Genomic DNA, 19326 nt, shown 5'->3' with positions numbered 1-19326 from the left:
ATGCTGTGGAACTAACTACGCTATATTGCTAGATTTTCTTTTAAGGCTACAGAGAGAGAGAATATTTTTTCTAAGTGGATTCAGAGCACAAGAAAGTTCTTAGATTGATATTATTTAATACTTACGTTACACTGAGGCTCAGAAGCTCCAATTAGGATTTAAAACTGGAAATTGCAGTACTTTATGCACTAAGCTTGAGCACAGAAAGTTTCCCCATACCAGATAGCTAATATGCCTAAACCTTCTCAGAGAGGGACCCCCTCTAATGGAGAGAGAGCACCCTCCTTGTATCAATAGTCCTTGTCCCCTCTATAATGACAGCAACAAAGGTAATACAGGTTTCAGAGTAACAGCCGTGTTAGTCTGTATTCGCAAAAAGAAAAGGAGTACTTGTGGCACCTTAGAGACTAACCAATTTATTTGAGCATAAGCTTTCGTGAGCTACTGCTCACTTCATCGGATGCATACTGTGGAAAATACAGAAGATGTTTTTATACACACAAACCATGAAAAAAAATGGGTGTTTATCACTACAAAAGGTTTTCTCTCCCCCCACCCCGCTCTCCTGCTGGTAATAGCTTATGTAAAGTGATCACTCTCCTTACCAACAGGAGAGTAGGTTTGTGGGGGGAGAAAACCTGGATTTGTGCTGGAAATGGCCCACCTTGATTATCATACACGTTGTAAGGAGAGTGATCACTTTAGATAAGCTATTACCAGCAGGAGTGTGGGGTGGGGGGAGAGAAAACCTTTTGTAGTGATAAACACCCATTTTTTCATGGTTTGTGTGTATAAAAACATCTTCTATATTTTCCACAGTATGCATCCGATGAAGTGAGCTGTAGCTCACGAAAGCTTATGCTCAAATAAATTGGTTAGTCTCTAAGGTGCCACAAGTTCTCCTTTTCTTTTAAAGGCAATACAGCACTTTCCCAGAGCCACACATTAGCATGCTAGAGGATTTCATCACTGGAAAACTCCCCTAAGAAACTGAAGGGCAACCTTTCTCCCAGCTGTCTGTTCCCTCAACACTTCTGGAGCAAGGAGGAACAGATCATGGGGAAGGGGATTTAAACTCAGCTGTGTCTGTCCCAGACTTGTCCTCTCTGCTGGTACATAGAAAGGCAATTTTAAAAATAAACTGATATTTGATGTAATTCAAGGACTAAGGTTTTGAAAAACAGTTACTTGGGTCCCCATACCTGATCTGCAGAGAGTTTATATTTCAGCTGTTACAAACACCAGAAAAAGATTAAACCACTACACAATCCAGTCAGCCTGAAGAGATTTGGAGACCACTGCTAGGCATCAATGGGAGGTGGATATCTAACTGTCTTGTATGTGTTTGAAAACCTCTCCCAGTGACTTCTTTCATTTTAGAATATTCAGAGAAGTCAAAAATAAAAATGTAAGTATACTGGTTTAACAGGTAATTTCAGGAGTGGAAAGCACATCAGGACTTTTGGATCACCTGAAAAAATATTTTGGAGTTTATATTTTACCCCTCTTTGAAAACTGCCAAGGTATACTGCATAAAAATAAACCCTAGCATCAGGAGAGGTACATCACACTATCACTGCTCATTTATTTATTTTTCTATTGATGATCACAGTGATTTTGGTGGAGGTAATCAGCAAGTGTTCCATTTTGGCTCTGAGGTTCATCATATAGTGCCACATGTGCCAAACTCAATTTCGTAGACAAACACCGAGGATTTGCAAACAGAATGCACTAATGCTGTGCTAGTTACCCAACACAAATTAAAGATTTTTTTTTAAATGATACATTTTACCTCAGAGATAAGGCAAAAAAACATGTTTGGATGCTGCAACTGCATCTACCTGGGCAGCAAGAAAGGATAACTTGAAGGATTGGGGCCCAAATCAGTTTTTATTGTAAATGTTTTAGATCAAGAGTCATGGACTTCTTTTTCTTCACTTGTTATTAATCTGTATGTATTTTAGGGTGTCTGACTCATTTTGTCGTGATTAAAACCACTCAGGTTTGATGAATGGACATACCATAGAATCCTACCAGGAACCATTCATGAGCAATTTGGTACTACCTGAAACAAATTATTATGATAAAGAAATAACAAGTGCTCTCAAAATAAAACAAACAATAAAATAAATTAAGATGTCAAGATTAAAAATTAGTATAATATTTTCAAAATAATTCTCATTCAAGCACAGGAGGTAGAGGTGGGAGTAAAAATATTATGTTATCTAGCCCAGTGGTTCTCAAACTAGGGCCACCACTTGTTCAGGGAAAGCCCCTGGCAGGCTGGGTTGGTTTGTTTACCTGCCACATCCGCAGGTTTGGCTGATCGCGGCTCCCACTGGCCATGGTTCGCCGTTCCAGGACAATGGGGGCTGCAGGAAGGGCAGCCAGCACATCCCTCGGCCCTCGCCGCTTCCCGCAGCTCCCATTGGCCTGGAGCAGCAAACCGCGGCCAGTGGGAGCCGCGATTGGCCAAACCTGTGGACGGGGCAGGTAAACAAACCAGCCCGGCCCGCCAGGGGCTTTCCCTGAACAAGCAGCGGCCATAGTTTCAGAACCACTGATCTAGCTTCTACTAATGCAGGATTGTTCCCTGTAGTTTACAGTCCAGGGATTTGTCCAGTGTAGTTTTAATTGTTCTATTAACTTACAAGGTTGTGCCACTCTCCTTTGGAAACTATTCTCTGTTGTAACAACTCCCGGTCTCAGGAAGTTGTTCCTGATATTCAGTCTCAATTTTCCTTTTTGTAATTTTATTATATTACTCCTAATCATGCTCCTTGTAGTGCAGGGATCTCAAACTCAAATCACCACGAGGGGCACATGAGGACTAGTACATTGGCCGAAGGGCTGCATCACTGAAACCTTTTCATACAACGATACAAAAGTATAGTCAAAAATGAAAAAAAATGAAGAGTAATATAGTATGCTATTAAAAGTCAATGTATTAACTTTTTAAAAACTGTAATGTGAAGAGGGGTTTTAATAAAATATAAAAATGCAGAAGAGATGGCCAGCCCTCTGTGGAGATAGAGGTGGTTAGGGACTATTTAGAAAAGCTGGACGTGCACAAGTCCATGGGGCCGGACGAGTTGCATCCGAGAGTGCTGAAGGAATTGGCGGCTGTGATTGCAGAGCCACTGGCCATTATCTTTGAAAACTCGTGGCGAACCGGGGAAGTCCCGGATGACTGGAAAAAGGCTAATGTAGTGCCAATCTTTAAAAAAGGGAAGAAGGAAGATCCTGGGAACTACAGGCCAGTCAGCCTCACCTCAGTCCCTGGAAAAATCATGGAGCAGGTCCTCAAAGAATCAATCCTGAAGCACTTGCATGAGAGGAAAGTGATCAGGAACAGCCAGCATGGATTCACCAAGGGAAGGTCATGCCTGACTAATCTAATCGCCTTTTATGATGAGATTACTGGTTCTGTGGATGAAGGGAAAGCAGTGGATGTATTGTTTCTTGACTTTAGCAAAGCTTTTGACACGGTCTCCCATAGTATTCTTGTCAGCAAGTTAAGGAAGTATGGGCTGGATGAATGCACTATAAGGTGGGTAGAAAGCTGGCTAGATTGTCGGGCTCAACGGGTAGTGATCAATGGCTCCATGTCTAGTTGGCAGCCGGTATCAAGTGGAGCGCCCCAAGGGTCGGTCCTGGGGCCAGTTTTATTCAATATCTTCATAAATGATCTGGAGGATGGTGTGGATTGCACTCTCAGCAAATTTGCGGATGATACTAAACTGGGAGGAGTGGTAGATACGCTGGAGGGGAGGGATAGGATACAGAAGGACCTAGACCAATTGGAAGATTGGGCCAAAAGGAATCTGATGAGGTTCAATAAGGATAAGTGCAGGGTCCTGCACTTAGGACGGAAGAACCCAATGCACAGCTACAGACTAGGGACCGAATGGCTAGGCAGCAGTTCTGCGGAAAAGGACCTAGGGGTGACAGTGGACGAGAAGCTGGATATGAGTCAGCAGTGTGCCCTTGTTGCCAAGAAGGCCAATGGCATTTTGGGTTGTATAAGTAGGGGCATAGCCAGCAGATCGAGGGACGTGATCGTTCCCCTCTATTCGACATTGGTGAGGCCTCATCTGGAGTACTGTGTCCAGTTTTGGGCCCCACACTTCAAGAAGGATGTGGATAAATTGGAGAGAGTCCAGCGAAGGGCAACAAAAATGATTAGGGGACTGGAACACATGAGTTTTGAGGAGAGGCTGAGGGAGCTGGGATTGTTTAGCCTGCAGAAGAGAAGAATGAGGGGGGATTTGATAGCTGCTTTCAACTACCTGAAAGGGGGTTCCAAAGAGGATGGTTCTAGACTGTTCTCAATGGTAACAGATGACAGAACGAGGAGTAATGGCCTCAAGTTGCAGTGGGGGAGGTTTAGATTGGATATTAGGAAAAACTTTTTCACTAAGAGGGTGGTGAAACACTGGAATGCGTTACCTAGGGAGGTGGTAGAATCTCCTTCCTTAGAGGTTTTTAAGGTCAGGCTTGACAAAGCCCTGGCTGGGATGATTAACTGGGAATTGGTCCTGCTTTGAGCAGGGGGTTGGACTAGATGACCTTCTGGGGTCCCTTCCAACCCTGATATTCTATGATTCTATGATTCTATGATAAACACTCAGTAATGCACCTCACTCAAATGACAAAACACGCATTTACTTTTAGAATTACTTTGGTTAACCCACCCCCACTCCACTCCTTCCATGAGGCCCCACCCTTGCCCTACCTCTTCCCACACCTTCCCTGCCCCCATTCCAACCTCTTCCCCAAAGTCTGTGCCCCAACTCCACCCCCTCCCTGCCCCTATTCCAACCCTTTCCCCAAATCCCCACCCCGGCCCCTCCTCTTCTCTGCCTCCTCCCCTTAGCATGCCACATCCCCGCTCCTCCCCTCTCCCTCCTGGAAAGTCATAAGTGCTGCCAAACAGCTGTTTGGCGGCGGGAAGTGCTGGGAGGTAGGTAGAGGAGTGGGAATGCAGCGCACTGGGGGAGGCGGGGGGAGGGGAGCTTGGCTGCCGGTGGAGTCGGCACCTATGGCAGGCCGTGTGTTTAAGACCCCTGTTGTAATACCATCAGTTATTCCTTTCCCTTCATGGCATTTGCACATTTATGTGTAGACTGTTCCCATTTTCTCATTTAGTCACTGCTTAGGCAAGCTTTTAATCTTTCTTCATATATCAGTCTCTCCAGCTTCCAAATAAGTTAGTTGCTCTTCTCTATATTCCCTCTAGTTTGTCTATAATTTCTGGTAGGAATGTGAAATTATCCATGTTAAATGTAGCTCACCTGCTTTTCTATTGCTAGCAACATAATATTCCTGTAAACCTATCAAAAGCCGCTGGCAGCTTTCTTTGGAAAGTCAACTAGCATGCAGATTGATTTTTGGACAGTTACACAGAAGGCTCTTAAAGACATTAAAATGTTTTAAAAGACCCTCCACTCTCCATTCCTTGTGCACATTGTCTTGTCATAACCAGGCAAAACAATATAACTTGACTGTGGAAACAATTTTATAATAGCTATTTTATAATTTGCTCAATCCTAGGTCTGGAGTAGCAATAGCTTGAAACATTACATATAGGACCTACATTTGCATGATAGTGCGGAACTTTTTAGATGTTAAGGCCAAAAGGGACCATTTTAACCATCCAGTCTGACCTCCTGCACAACACAGACCATAAAAGACATCCTTGAATTAATCCCAGCTTGAAGTCCAAGAGCATTGGTTGAACTAGAGCATCTTTTAGAAAAAAAAATTAATCTTGAATTAAAAATCTCCAGTGGTGGAAACTCCACCACAAACCTCAGTAAATTGTTTCAATGATTAATTTACCTTATTGCTACAAATCTTGCCTTATTATTAGCCAGTGGATCCTGTCTTCTAGATCTTTTGTCTTCTACATTGAAGAGCCCTCTACTATCCCCATGTAAGAACTTATAGACTGTGATCAAATTCACCTCTTAACCTTTCTCTTTATAAGCTTAATAAATTCAGCTCTTTGAGTCTTTCATTATAGGGATTTTTTTCCAATCCTTCAATCATTTTCGTGGCTCATCTGAACCCTCTCCAAATTTTTAACATCCTTCTTAAGCTGTGGACACCAGAATGGGACACAGTATTTCAGTAGCAGTCACCGGTGCTGAATACAGAGTTGATATAACCCTCCTAATTGATATTCCCCTATTGATACATCCATGGATTGCTTGAGCTCTTTTAGCTCACAGTTTCAAACTAGGGATTCTTGTTCGGCTGATTATCCACCATGATCCCCAAATCTTTTTCAGAATCACTGTTTCCCTTCAATCTGTGTGTCATCTTCAAACTTTATCAGTAGTGATTTTGTATTTTCTTCCAGGTCATAGATAAAAATATTAAACAGCATAGGGCCAAAAAACATTCCCTGAAGGAGCTCACTAGAAAAAGACATGCTCAAAGATGATTCTCCATTTACAATTAGTTTTTGAGACCCATCAATTAACAAGTTTCTAATCAATTTAATTTGTGCCATTTTGATTCAATATATTTCTAGTTTTTTAATCAATGTCATCTGGTACCAAGTCAAATGCCTTACAGAAGTATAACTATATTAACTCAACACTATTACCTTTATCAACTAAACTTGCAATTTCATAAAAAAAAAATATCAAGATAGGTTGACAAGATCTATTTTCCATAAACCCATGTTGATTGGCATTGAATATACTACCCTCTTTTAATTCTTTATTAATCAAGTTCTGTATTAGCTGTTCCATTATTTTGCTTGGATTGATGTTAGGCTGACAAGCCTATAATTACTTGAGATATCTTGTTCACCTTTTAAATATAGGTGCAATATTAACTTTCCTCCAGGCTCCAGGAACTTACCTAGTTTTTTAAGACATTATAAAAAAACAAACAAACAAAAACCACTAACAGTGCAGATAGCTCCTTAAACTGCTCTTTTAAAGCTCCTGTGATCAAAACCTGCCGATTTAGCAGTATCTAGTTTTAGAAGGTTCTATTTAACAACTTCCTTAGCAATTGTTGGAATAGAAAGTATTTAATCATCATCATATGATATGAATATCTCATCTGTCTTTTCCCCAAATACAAAACAAAAATAATTATTGAACACTTCTGTCTTTTCGTTGACAATTTTACCATTTCCCTCTAGTAATTGTCCCATACCATTTTTATGGTCCCTTTTATTCTTTTCAGAGTGGTAGCCATGTTAGTCTATATCAGCAAAAAGAACAAGGAGTACTTGTGGCACCTTAGAGACTAACAAATTTATTTGAGCATAAGCTTATGTGGGCTAAAACCCACCTCATCGGATGCATGCAGTGGAAAATACAGTAGGAAGATATATTTATACATACAGAGAACATGAAAAAATGGGTATTGCCATACACACTATAATGAGAGTGATCAATTAAAGTGAGCTATTATCAGAAGGAGAAAAAAACCTTTTGTAGTGATAATCAGGATGGCCCATTTCCAACAGTTGACAAGAAGGTGAGAGTAACAGTACGGGGGGGGGGGGAATAAGCATGGGGAAATAGTTTTACTTTGTGTAATTCTTGACGCACTCAAAGGCCATATTATTCTTAACTGTTGATCATAGTTTTCTCCTTGTGTCCTTTTGCTTCTCTTATCAATTTTCTATAATTTTTAGCTTCTAATTTATATTTATTGCTATCAATTTCCTCTTTTTTCCATATGTTTTTAATTATTATTGCTGCTTTCATTTCCCCCCTAGTTTTTTTTAAAACCAATATAACCTTTTTTGATTGCAGGAATATGGATTCTGGAGTATCTAGTAAAATGTGCTTAAACAGTAACCAATTATCATATATATTTTGTCTCCCAACACATATGTCTTATAATTGTTTTGAGTTTTGTGAAACTGGTCCTTTTAAAGCAGTTTGTACAGCACCTAGCATAATGGGGGTCTTAGTCCAATGTATGGGCTCCTGTGTGCTATGATAAAATAAACATTAAATAACAATAAATTTATTCTGTTTGCACATAACAAATGTAATCAAGTCATGATCACTTTTACCTAAGCAACCATTAACTTTTAGTTCTGTGATCAATTCCTTTTTATTTGTCAAGATGAGGTGTGGTAATCGAATCTCCCACATAAAGGTTGCAATAATTTCTGAGTTAGTAAAATTGTCATCCATAATTTCTAGAAATTCCAAGGATGTTTTAGTACTGGCAACGTGAGACTTCCAGCATATGTTCTTAGATTTAAGTTCCTCCTGATAACAGAGTTGTTCCTCTTTACACACTATAGCTAGGTGCTTAAGGAGCCAGTCATCCTGTGCTGCAGTACGATTTGGTGGTCTATAACAGACCAGCTGGTACTTCATCTTGTGCTTTATCTCTTACTGATCCATTGAGTCTTGCCCTTAGCAGTCAAACCTGATGCTAATACACAATGTGATAGAGTTCCTAGGTTCATTATCTTGAATGTATTCTACCTATATGTTTTTAGGGCAGTTTGACTAAGTTTTTTTGCGTTTTATCAAGGAAATTGGTATGATACTTAAGTACCATCTCTTCTGTAAATTCTCAACACCTGTCCCTAAACCATCTTTATGGCAGAGCAATAGCGTCAAAAGTAATGCTTAGCCACAAAAGACACAAACCAACAAAATCCAAGGTGCCCATGGTCTGCTTGTCTTGAAGTCAGCAACAGGTAAAAGGTATTTAACATTGCTTTCACATAAATAAACAGCGGTTTAGCTGTCAAGGTCAAAACTGTGCACATAATGAATCTGCAAGAAAAATCTCTTGCACACAGGTGAAGGAAAAAGCACTTTAGTAAGATCAAAGGAATAATCATATATGTTATAAATCAGCATAGATGAACATAATATGCATCAGACGCCAAAGCCCAGAAACATGTTAGCAATGCTCTGAGAAGATTAGCAAGAAATATGCCTATTTCTCCTTAAGACTGACTGAATTGGGAGTGTTATCAGTACCTTAAGGGAGCCATTCATCATCTGCCAAAGTCATTATTCTTTTAGCAAATGTCCAGTTCAGTCATCAGCACACATGTGTGGGATGACTTCTATAAATGGGCATGATGAAAATGTGACTTTTCAAATCCAGGAGGATTTTCCAGAGTTAACAACATAATCTCTCTCTGCAATCACACCACCAGTGGTAGCAAAGAAAAGATGACTCATCTTGCAAACAGTTCTCCTTTTCCCTGTTTTTCTCACTATATGACGTTACTCTGCAGTGGAAAAAAAAAATCAAACTCCCATGGTGGTTCCCATTAAAAAGTCAGATTTTGCTAAAAAAAAAAAAAAAAAAAAGTGACCACAAAGCTTCATCAGAGATTATCAAAATTTTCTCCATGCTTAGAACCAGTGAGAGAAAATGTGGGTAAAGGTGGCTCTTGATGCATAGATTGATATGCTTTAGAGCTTTCTGCACTAGCAAAAGCTATAACAACAACTGACTCTTCTTTTGTTTTCTCTCACACAGAGATGGTGATTTTGTTAGATCTACCAGATGCCTTTTGATAGCACTGATCATGAGGCCTTGTTAACATATCTGTAAACCCTAGCAGACTAAGACAGCACTTCCCTTTACATGTTTCAGTCTTAACTCTCAGAGATTCTAGAAGATAATCTGGGGCAATTGGTTTTCTTTACTAACAATTCTTTCATTGGTAATTCTGCAGAGTTCCATCTTGTTTCCTTTCATTCAGTATGTATATGGATAAATAGGAGATCAGATGAGATGATCTAATGGGCCCTTCTGGTCTTAAACTCTATGACTCTATGGCAGTTGGGAGGGTTAGTAAAGAGGCTGTGAGGATTGCAATAGACTGATGACACCCAGCTCTATTTCTCCTTCTCATCCAATTCAGTCAGTGCTGCTGAACACCTCATCCAGGGTTTGGGTAGAGAGGACGTTTAGCTATCTGAAATGTAGTCCGGGGAAGATGATGCTGGTAGGAACATCTGGAAATCCAGCAATAATTCTATCTGTCCTCTCAGCCATGGATGTGTACCCACTTTTTGTTTCTAGAGTTCACAATCTGAGGCTGTTATTGAAACCCCTGCTGTTCTGAGTGCAGATTTGAAGAGAAAGGCTTTTCTCCATCTTCCTCTGGCTCAGAAATTGAGACAATTTCTTGGGACACGCCATATATGATCCCTCTATCATACTGTCACAGGTGCAATCAACAGAAAAACTCAAGCTAGGCTCTCATCGGTTTAAAAGAGGGAGTTTCTACCAGGGAGGGGCTTTCTTGACTTTGGAATTTACTTTCATTCCCCACTCTCAGTCCTAAATAGCATCAATCTTAACCTTTAGAACATGCTGCAAAGGCCACCATTTTATACAGATTGGGACTGAGAGGAGTGATAAGGACTGGCATTTCTGGGTGAGCCTGGGTATTGTTTGCGTTTGATTTTAATCTCTGGTTGGTTATTTTCTAGTTTGGGGATGAGGGGAAGTTACTGTTTTTATCTGTACCTTTAATAATGTCACAGGTTCCCAGAACACAGGATAGATTCTGTTTCATTGATTATAAATTGAATGAATGAATAAATAAATAAATAAGAATAACACCTGTTGCTAGACTAAGCCCCATTCGGGCAGTATATCTGCCATACTAAGAAGAATGGTTTGGGTGCACTCTGGATGTTTACTTTTGGGTGTAATTTCAGCACATTTTTCCTACTAATGTGCTTTTTTGCATTCAAGATAATGATCGGAGCCCAAGACCTTTATTAAAGATGCTGATAACGCTAATGAAGCACTAGAGGGAGTCAGAGGGTAATTTGTTGCCAGAGTGATTATAATAAAGCAGTGGTCACCAATCGGTCGATTGTGATCGACTGGTTGCTCCTAGAGGATTTCCCAGTCAATCGTGATCTCAGGCAGCACAGTGTGCCTGCCGCTAAGACAGGATCCCTACCCCAGCCCCATGTCGCTCCCGAAAGTGGCCAGCGCAGCCCTGCGGCCTTGGGGGCAGGGGTCTCCCTCTGAGAGAGGGGCAGTGTGTGGAGCCACATGCTCCTTGTCCCTCCCATGGGCACATTGCCCCCTTCTGGGAGTGGTGTGGGTCAGGGTAGGCAGGGAAACCGCCTTAGCCTCGCTGCGCCCGCCATTGACCAGGAGCCACCAGAGGTAAGTGCTGCCCAGTGGGAGGCCGCACTCCAACCCCCATCCCTAAGCTCACCCCAACACTCTGCCCCAGCCCGGAGCCCCCTCCTGTACCCAAACTCCCTCCCAGAGCTCGCACCCTGCACCCCCCTCCTGCACCCCAACTCCATGCCTAGGCTCATCCCAGAGCCCTCTCCCACACTATGAACCCCTCAGCTCTAGCCCAGAGCCCGCACCCCCTCCCAAACCCCAACCTCCTGCCCCAGCCTGGTGAAAGTGAATGAGGGTGGGGGAGAGCAAGCGACGGACGGGGGTAGGGGGGATGAGTGGGGCGGGGCTTTGGGGAAGGGGCAGGGGCTTTGGGAAAGGGTGGAGTAGATCCTGGGTTTCCCTTAGATTCAAAAAGTGATCTTGGGTGTAAAAAGGTTGGAGACCACTGTAGTAAAGGATCCTGCCTGCATTGTTAAAGTAGTGTTGCAGAGATCTGTACAAAGCTGTACATTTCCAATCCTCATCTCAAGGTATTGAGTGCTGAAACTTTCTACACAGATGATTTTAAGTGAAGTAAAGCTATTTCTCACCTCAGTTTACAATGGCAAATTAGGACATGTCTACACTTGCAAAGTTACAGTGCCGGCAGTTACAGCACCACTCAGAGAGCACCCAAGGAAAAACACTGTTGTGTGTTCACACTGACAGCTGCCTGCGCAATAGCATGTTCACTCTTGCGGCACTATTCGGAGCAGTACACTCTAGGCAGCTATCCCACAGAGCACCTTTCTCTTTTGCCGCTAAGACTTGTGGGAAGGCGGAAGGGGTCGCAGGACATCCTGGGTCCTGTCCCAATGCCCCATGATGCATTGCTTCGCATTCCAGCAATCCCTGTGCTTCCGTCTGCATTTGGCACCATCTTTCAACGGGTTGTGTACTACGTGGCCTGCCCTGCCTCTTTCTTGCTGCAGGAATGGATCCCAAGCTGTTGACCAAAATGCTGCTTGCACTGACCAACACATCACAAGTGGCAGTGGAGTTATTCCTTAAAGTACAAAGGCAAGAGAAGTGTGACATTGATCTTGCCACGCATACTAGCTATGACAGGAGAATGCTTGTGTCATTCACGGAGGTGCTAACCACAGAGGAACGCCGTTTTGGGCTCGGGAAACAAGCACTGAGTGGTGGAATCACATTGTGATGCATGTCTGGTATGACGAGGAGTGGCTGCAGAACTTTCACATGAGGAAGGCCACATTCATGGGACTGCGGCACAAGGACACGAGACAACGAGAGCTGCCCTGTCACTGGAGAAGTGTGTGGCAATTACACTGTGAAAGCTGGCTATTCCCGACTGCTACCGATTGGTCACTAACCAGTTCGGAATGGGAAAGTCAACTGTTTGAGTCATGTTGATGGAAGTGTGCAGGGCCATTAATCGCATCCTGCTCCGAAAGACCGTGACTCTGGGCAACATACGTGAGATTGTGGGTGGCTTTGCACAGATGGGCTTCCCTAACTGCGGAGGGACAATAGATGGCATGCACATTCCAATTCTGGCACCAGACCACCTAGCCACCGAGTACATTAATCGCAAGAGGTATTTCTCAATGGTTCTTCAGGTGCTTGTGGATCACCATGGGCATTTCACAGACATTAACGCAGGCTGGTCTGGAAAGGTGCATGCCGCAAACATCTTTCGGAACACTGGTCTGTTCAAGAAGCTGCAAGCAGGGACTTTCTTCCCAGACCCGAAGATCACCATAGGGGAAGCTGAAATGCCCACTGTGATCGTGGTAGGATCCCCTTAATACCGTGGCTCATGAAGCCATATACAGGGCAACTTGACAGCAGCAAGGAGCAGTTCAACAATAGGCTGAGCAAGTGCAGAATGACTGTGGAGTGTGTATTTGGCCGTTTAAAAGCCCGCTGGCGATGCCTGTATAGGAAGCTGGACATGGCTGATGACGATATTCCTACGCTTATTGTTGCATGCTGTATGCTCCATAATATTTGCGAAGGGAAGGGTGAAATCTTCACTCAGGGCTGGACCGCAGAAGCCCAGTGCCTGGAAGCTGAGTTTGAACAGCCAGAGACCATGGCTATTAGAGGGGCACAGCACATGGCCATAAGGATCAGGGATGGTTTGAGGCAGTAATGTGAAGCTGAAAGCCACGAATTTGTTGCTATGGTCAGGATTGCAGTACTTGTAGTTCTAGGAGGTGATTGGTGCACATGATACAAGAAGGGGCCTTAACATAATTGTATGGTGCTTTGCAGTGCTCTTTTTGCTTTCAATTAATAGAATAAAGATTGATTTCAAACAAACACACTTCTTTTATTGAAAGACAACAACCAGAGGAGAGAGTCAAACAAAAAAAATCATCAGTAGGGAGGGGGATGGGGAAATGGAAGGGACTCAAGAGGAGGAGGGGTCCCAGGACAGCTATAGATTTGTGTATGTCCAGGGATCATACCCAACCTTATTCTTTGGAGTATGATGCAGTGGGTGCTGTACTTCATCAGGGCCAAACTGCAGAGGGATGGGTGTTGAATGCAGTGGGTAGAGAGAGTCCACACTGCTGGACTGGGAGGAGTGGAATGCTGCGGGTAGAGAGTGGAGCCAGGAGGTTGATAAGAGTGTGTTGGCAGTGTGGGGGGTGTGCATGGGAAAGAGTTTTGCGACAGTGGCTGCAGGGGAGGGCAGGCGCAAAGCTGCTTGGTTTGAAGAGCTAGTATCGCCTGGGGCATGTCCGCTTGGTGCTCCATAACTGTTAACAGCCGCTCCGTAGCTTCTTTTCGGTGTGCTGCGTTCTCCTTTCTTTCCCTCTTCTCGCTATCCCGCCCCTCCTTCAATTCCTTTTTCTTGGCAGCACAGTTCATCATAACCTCATGTATAAAGTCCTCCTTAGTTCTTCTTGGATGCTTCCTAATTCTTCACAACTGTTCTGCCACTGATAACAAAGAGGGAGGCTGTGCTCCCAAGGTCATCTCTGTGAATTTAAATCCAACATTTTAAAGAAACAACACGGACAACACTATTTCAGTGCTTTAAAACACAGCCAGTACTCACACACCTGTCACTAAGTGGCTGACCCCAGGCAAGCACACATAAGCCACAAGACCCCCAAAATGGTGAGTAGCTGCAGGGGCAGGGTAAATCACTGTTCCCAGACTCTGCTGTACACTGGGCACATGGCTTTTGGGGAAAGCCAGCACTGTAGGGTGGGCCTGATAATCATTCCTGGCCCCACACTTTCCACAGGAGGTGATCATAATGGAAGATATCTTGCTGCTGAGGGTGAGCAGGGAATCAAGGGAGGGTCTTCTCCAAGCCTATGGCTTCCGCCCTGGCCCCTATGCAGCTAGCCTGTGTGCAGTAATGGTCCCTCAGCTCCCCGACAGCACAGTGGTGGAGGAAAGTTACCGTTAATGGGGCAAGAAACAAATAAGCTCTGCCAAGGAACCTGCAGCAGTGGATTGCCCAATATCTCCATGAGAGTTTCCTGGAGATCTCTGAGGGAGATTCCTGCAAAGTGAGGGCTTCACATGCCTCTCAACTCGTGCTGCTCAAACTAAGCATGAGGTGGGAGACAAGCCTGCTTTCTGCAACCCTCCTGTCCCCAACAACTCTCTTCAGCAATTCCCAAAATCAGATCCACTTACCAGGGGCCTCCTCTCCTGTTTGCGCTTCACCAAGATCCAACTGCTGTGACTGGCTAGGCTCCTCCGGGGTAGAAAAGAGATCCTGACTGCATGCATCTCTGGCCTCCGAGTCATCCTCTGCCTCTGGCTCCCCATCTTCATCCAAGATTGCCTCCTCCTGGCTCAGTCCACTCTGGACTGGCACGTGAGCCAACAAAATATCCACAGGGACTTCGCAATGGAGGTGGGGTCACCACCTACAAAGAGCTGAATGCGATACTCGAACCAGCAGCTTGTGGGCGCAGCACCCAAGCAACGGTTTGCCTCCCGTGCCTTGTGGTAGGCGTTCTGCAGCTCCTTCACTTTGACCCTGCACTGCAATGTGTCCCGGTCATGGCTCTTTTCGATCATGCATCTAGAAATCTGACCATAGGTATAATTCCGATGGCTGGAGCGCAGCTGTGACTGCATTGCCTCCTCTCCCCCAATGCCAATGAGGTCCAGCAGTTCAGCATTGCTCCAAACGGGGGATCGTCTGGTGCGTGGAGCAGGCATGGCCACCTGGAAAGATGCGCTGAGACCATTGCACACATTGCCGAGCAAACAGGAAAGGGACTTTCAAATCTGCGAAGGAATGAATGGGGTGGGACTGACGGTTGGTCACTTGAGGGCAGGGCAGTAGAGTTCAAACCGATGGCCAGAAAGGTGAGAACAGGCATTGTGGGACACCTTTCGGAGGCCAATTGCAGCACTGTAATCACCTCGGTGTCTACACTGGCATCGCAGCGCTGTAGCCACGGCGCAGAAAGCTCTATACCTCTCATCAAGGTGGTTTTTTTAGAGCACTGCATCTGCACAGTTTCTGCACACACACTGCCAAGCAACTTAGTACACCTTGGGAATTACAGTGATCAAAGCTGCTTTACTGCACACAAACTTGCCAGTGTAGACAGGGCCTTAGACCAATTCTTCTAATACTTAACTAAACAGTATCATTTGTCATCTTTAATGATGATTCCTCTCTGCCTTTCTTGACTTGTGAATTGGTTTTAGTCTCTTTAAGGAAATTGTAAAAAAATAAGGAGTTCTGTTTGGACAAGAGGTGCATTTGCAATTAATTATCTCTCTCCCTTTCCACCACTCAGCTTCTTTTGCCTCTGTAGTCTTCAGTCTTGGCACTACCCTTGAGGTTTATAGCTCTCCTCCTCCACCCACTGTCTCAACTCCACCTTTGGTGAAATCTTCAGGTATACCTATAGTCCTTCTTGCCTTAACCATTACAAGTCTATGTCTCCAGGACTGTAGTGTGTTCAGAAATCTGCTGCCCTCTCTCTTACGAGGAAAGCAGCATCACCATCCTCAAGCACCTCCCCTTGCTCCTCTTCATTCATTGTAGGATTAAGTTCCACATAGCTTTAATTATTCTGAAAGCTCTGTGGGTTTGACTGCAGCTTACCTCATCAATCCATTGTCTGCTTACCCCTCCCAAGACATTTAGGGCCAATCTCCACTTTTGTCTCACACGCAGTCCTATTCCCACTGTTGGTCTGAAAGCCTCCTTTTGAAGTTCCTGCCACTTGAAACAGCATTCCTATTTTTTTTTTGTCTCAAATTCTCTCTCTCTTTTAAAAGATCATTTCTCCCTTGCCTTCTTTATGCTTCTTAATGTTTTCCTCTCTTGGTCATTGGCCTTCATGACTCCTTTTGTTCACCATTAAGTATCTCCACACCATGGTTTCTGTAATCTGTACTAGAGATAGGCCCAAAATGTATAATTTGGATCTACTTCTGAGCTCCTTTTTAGCCCTTCGTATTAATAAAAACCAGCTGTGAAATGTAGATTTGGATTTCAGAGCTCTCCAAAATGTCAGGCAGTTCAGATATGGAGTTTTAGTCAGGCATACTTTTAATTTCCAAACTTGGGTGCCAAAATTTAGGCACCTAAGCCCATAGTTGGACACCTAACTAAGTAGGTTTATTGCAGAAGTGCTGAGCATGCAACCCTGCTCAGCACCTCTACCAATCAGACTACTTATGTAGATGCCTAAATATGGATTCAGGTGCTTAACTTTAGGCACCCAACTTTGAACGTTTTGACTTCCTTCCCTCAGCCCTGAAATAAGCAAAAAAGTGTGTCAAGCTCAAAAGGAATTAAAGCCGAAAAGTTGAGGATATGGAACACTTTGGCCCTCTCCAGCAAATGCTTAGTTTTAAGCATATGAATTGTCCCAATGAAGTCGGTGGAGCTATTCTAGTTTACACCAGCTGAGGTTCTGTAGATATTTGAGAAATGCATCCCATGTCCACTTCTGTTTTATGGTGTCTTTCATTTTGCTGTGATCCACTGAATGATGTACGATACACTAGTGATTTTTTGAATCTGGGCCTGTCTCTTCACCTTGGCCCATCAAACTGCTTTCTGTCTTACTAAATTTAGGGACTGCTAAAGATCCTGAACAATGCTGCTCTCTGATGTGGCACTGCAGTCATTCTGTCTTAGTTTTACTTCTTGGTTTTTCAGTAGATCGCCCTCTTGAAAGCTGGATTATTAAACTGTCACAAATCTTTGGCTTTTCCATGCTCAAAACATTCCTTCCCCACTTGATGCAGGATCTCCACAGCTTTCCTGAGTCCCTAATCCCAGTTCAGTCTGGTGATCTTTCCAGGAACTACCAGTCTCAGAACACCTGTTCTTAAAGAGGCTGCACCTTGGAACAGAGAATCAGCTGTACCCAAACCCCACTATCATTTAAGGAGACAACCCTATTACGGAGCCAAATTCTGTCCCACTACATTAATGCTTCCAAAATTTCTCAGCAAAAACAGTGTTTCATTTGTACCTATATTCTGGCTAACAAAAGCCGTAAGCACAGCTCTCCCTATCCAGCAAACATTATTCCCACCAGGAGAAAAAGGTGTTCACATATAAGGGTCCCTGATAGCTTGGGGGAACACACAAAACTGTGCAGGCCAAACAGTCTCCATCTTGGAGTGCCGTTCCCAGGCTCCTGTAATGGATGACCCACAGAGCAGGCCCCTGCAGTTTCTGGGGAGAGAAATCAAGACTTGAGTATAATCCTTCATCCCACTTCTGCCCCTCCTCTCTGTGTCTATGCGTGTGTGATTTCTGTTGACTGTCTATGCGTGTGTGTGTGAGAGAGAGAGATTTCTGTTGACTGTCTATGCGTGTGTGTGTGTGTGTGTGTGTGTGTGTGTGTGAGAGAGAGAGATTTCTGTTGACTGTCTATGCACAATGCCTTACCTAGATCTGGCTCTTAAAATCTATAGTGATATGTCATCTTTTAGGAAAGCTTTGCAGAACACTACTATTGTATAGCACAGATGAAAGACATGATGACAGAGAAACACCTAATGTTCTTACACAGTGTGGTTAAGACAATTAAAAGGACCTCATGCAGCGGGTAGGGAATATGCAATCAGAGGAATACATGATTTGGATAGAGGATCACATAGATAGATGTGTTTTAGCTAACAACATCGTAGTCATTTTAAAATCTTAACCTTGATTAAGCTGCACAAAAGTAATCAATTTTGACAAAAGTAATCAATAGATTCCATGCTGTTCTGCTGGAATGTTGTATCTACACTATTCTATTGTAGGAAACTACTGAATTTGGTACTCATCAAATTGCTAAACACAAAGGGCAGGGGCAAACTTCCCAGCTGTTCATGCTCAGTGCACCAGAGAGTGGGGAAGCAAAGATGTTGCTATGCCACCTTTACCCCTCCCCCCAATCAAGGGAGGACTGGGGATCCAAATTGGCTCCTTGCACAAGTTAAAGCAGCCACAGGGTTGGTTTAATTTATGCCAGCCAGAATGATTTCCTAGAGACTATACTGCCATTGGGAATTGGTGGAGTATACCATAGACCAACCCCAGGATGTTCCCAATGCTGGTGGACTAGTAGGAGTTGGTGTATGTCAGCTTTTCATCAACCCAGGATCCCCCCCATACTGGGTGAATCCTCCCATTCCTTCTTAGGGCAGCTTTTTAAGGTAATTTGTTGTCAGACTCAAAGTGTCCTTAGCAGGACCCTGGATCTGGCCTAATAGCCGTATTTTTGGGCATTTAAATTGTTGAGTCATTGAAAACCATGAGCCAAATTCGTGCCTGGTATAGCTCTATATTTCCTCCTGTGGAATAGGTATCAAGTTAAATATCATCTAGGACAGGTGGGGGTTGGCCTGTGGAGTCCACATCTCTCTGAACAAGAATGGTGTTATTGCCATATAAAGTCAGCATCAGTATAGAAACTTTGGCATGGGACAGTATGCATAACCATATAATGAGAACTAACAGATTTCTCCATCAGCTCTAACAGCACAAGAAAAGGAGGGGGACAGTTTAACAGGCAAACAAACAGAGATCTCCCTTATTTATAAATGCCAGGACTTCTGGGTCCCTGGGATTAGAAATTCTGTATGTATAATGCAGTACAGCTGTGGCCATTTCAAGCAAAGCAATGAGACTGTTGCTATTTGAGTATGCTCTTAATAAATGCTTACTGGAAGCCCTGACTGAATTAAACCCAGTTATAATGTCAC

The 19326-nt window shown here is 43.6% G+C and overlaps 1 protein-coding gene and 1 long non-coding RNA gene across 5 annotated transcripts in view; one reads left to right on the top strand and one right to left on the bottom strand.

Annotated features, from left to right (window-relative positions):
• LOC140910482 (uncharacterized) overlaps positions 1–19326 on the top strand; it is a 126197-nt gene that overhangs the window by 22723 nt on the left and 84148 nt on the right. The window lies entirely within an intron of this gene.
• GLRB (glycine receptor beta) overlaps positions 1–19326 on the bottom strand; it is a 77183-nt gene that overhangs the window by 3580 nt on the left and 54277 nt on the right. The window contains exons 10-11 of one of the 4 annotated variants that reach the window (XR_012158604.2): positions 14782–15384; positions 13433–14108 (exon numbers count right to left, since the gene is read on the bottom strand). The exons of the other annotated variants lie outside the window; for them this stretch is intronic. The gene's annotated coding sequence lies outside the window, so the exon portion shown is untranslated. Of the gene's footprint in view, positions 1–13432; positions 14109–14781; positions 15385–19326 lie in introns of those variants that run through there. 4 annotated transcript variants of the gene reach the window in all.

Source organism: Lepidochelys kempii, chromosome 4 (genome assembly GCF_965140285.1).
Source record: "Lepidochelys kempii isolate rLepKem1 chromosome 4, rLepKem1.hap1, whole genome shotgun sequence".
NCBI classification, from domain to species: Eukaryota; Metazoa; Chordata; order Testudines; family Cheloniidae; genus Lepidochelys; species Lepidochelys kempii.
This window is presented reverse-complemented; position numbering and strand designations above follow the sequence as displayed.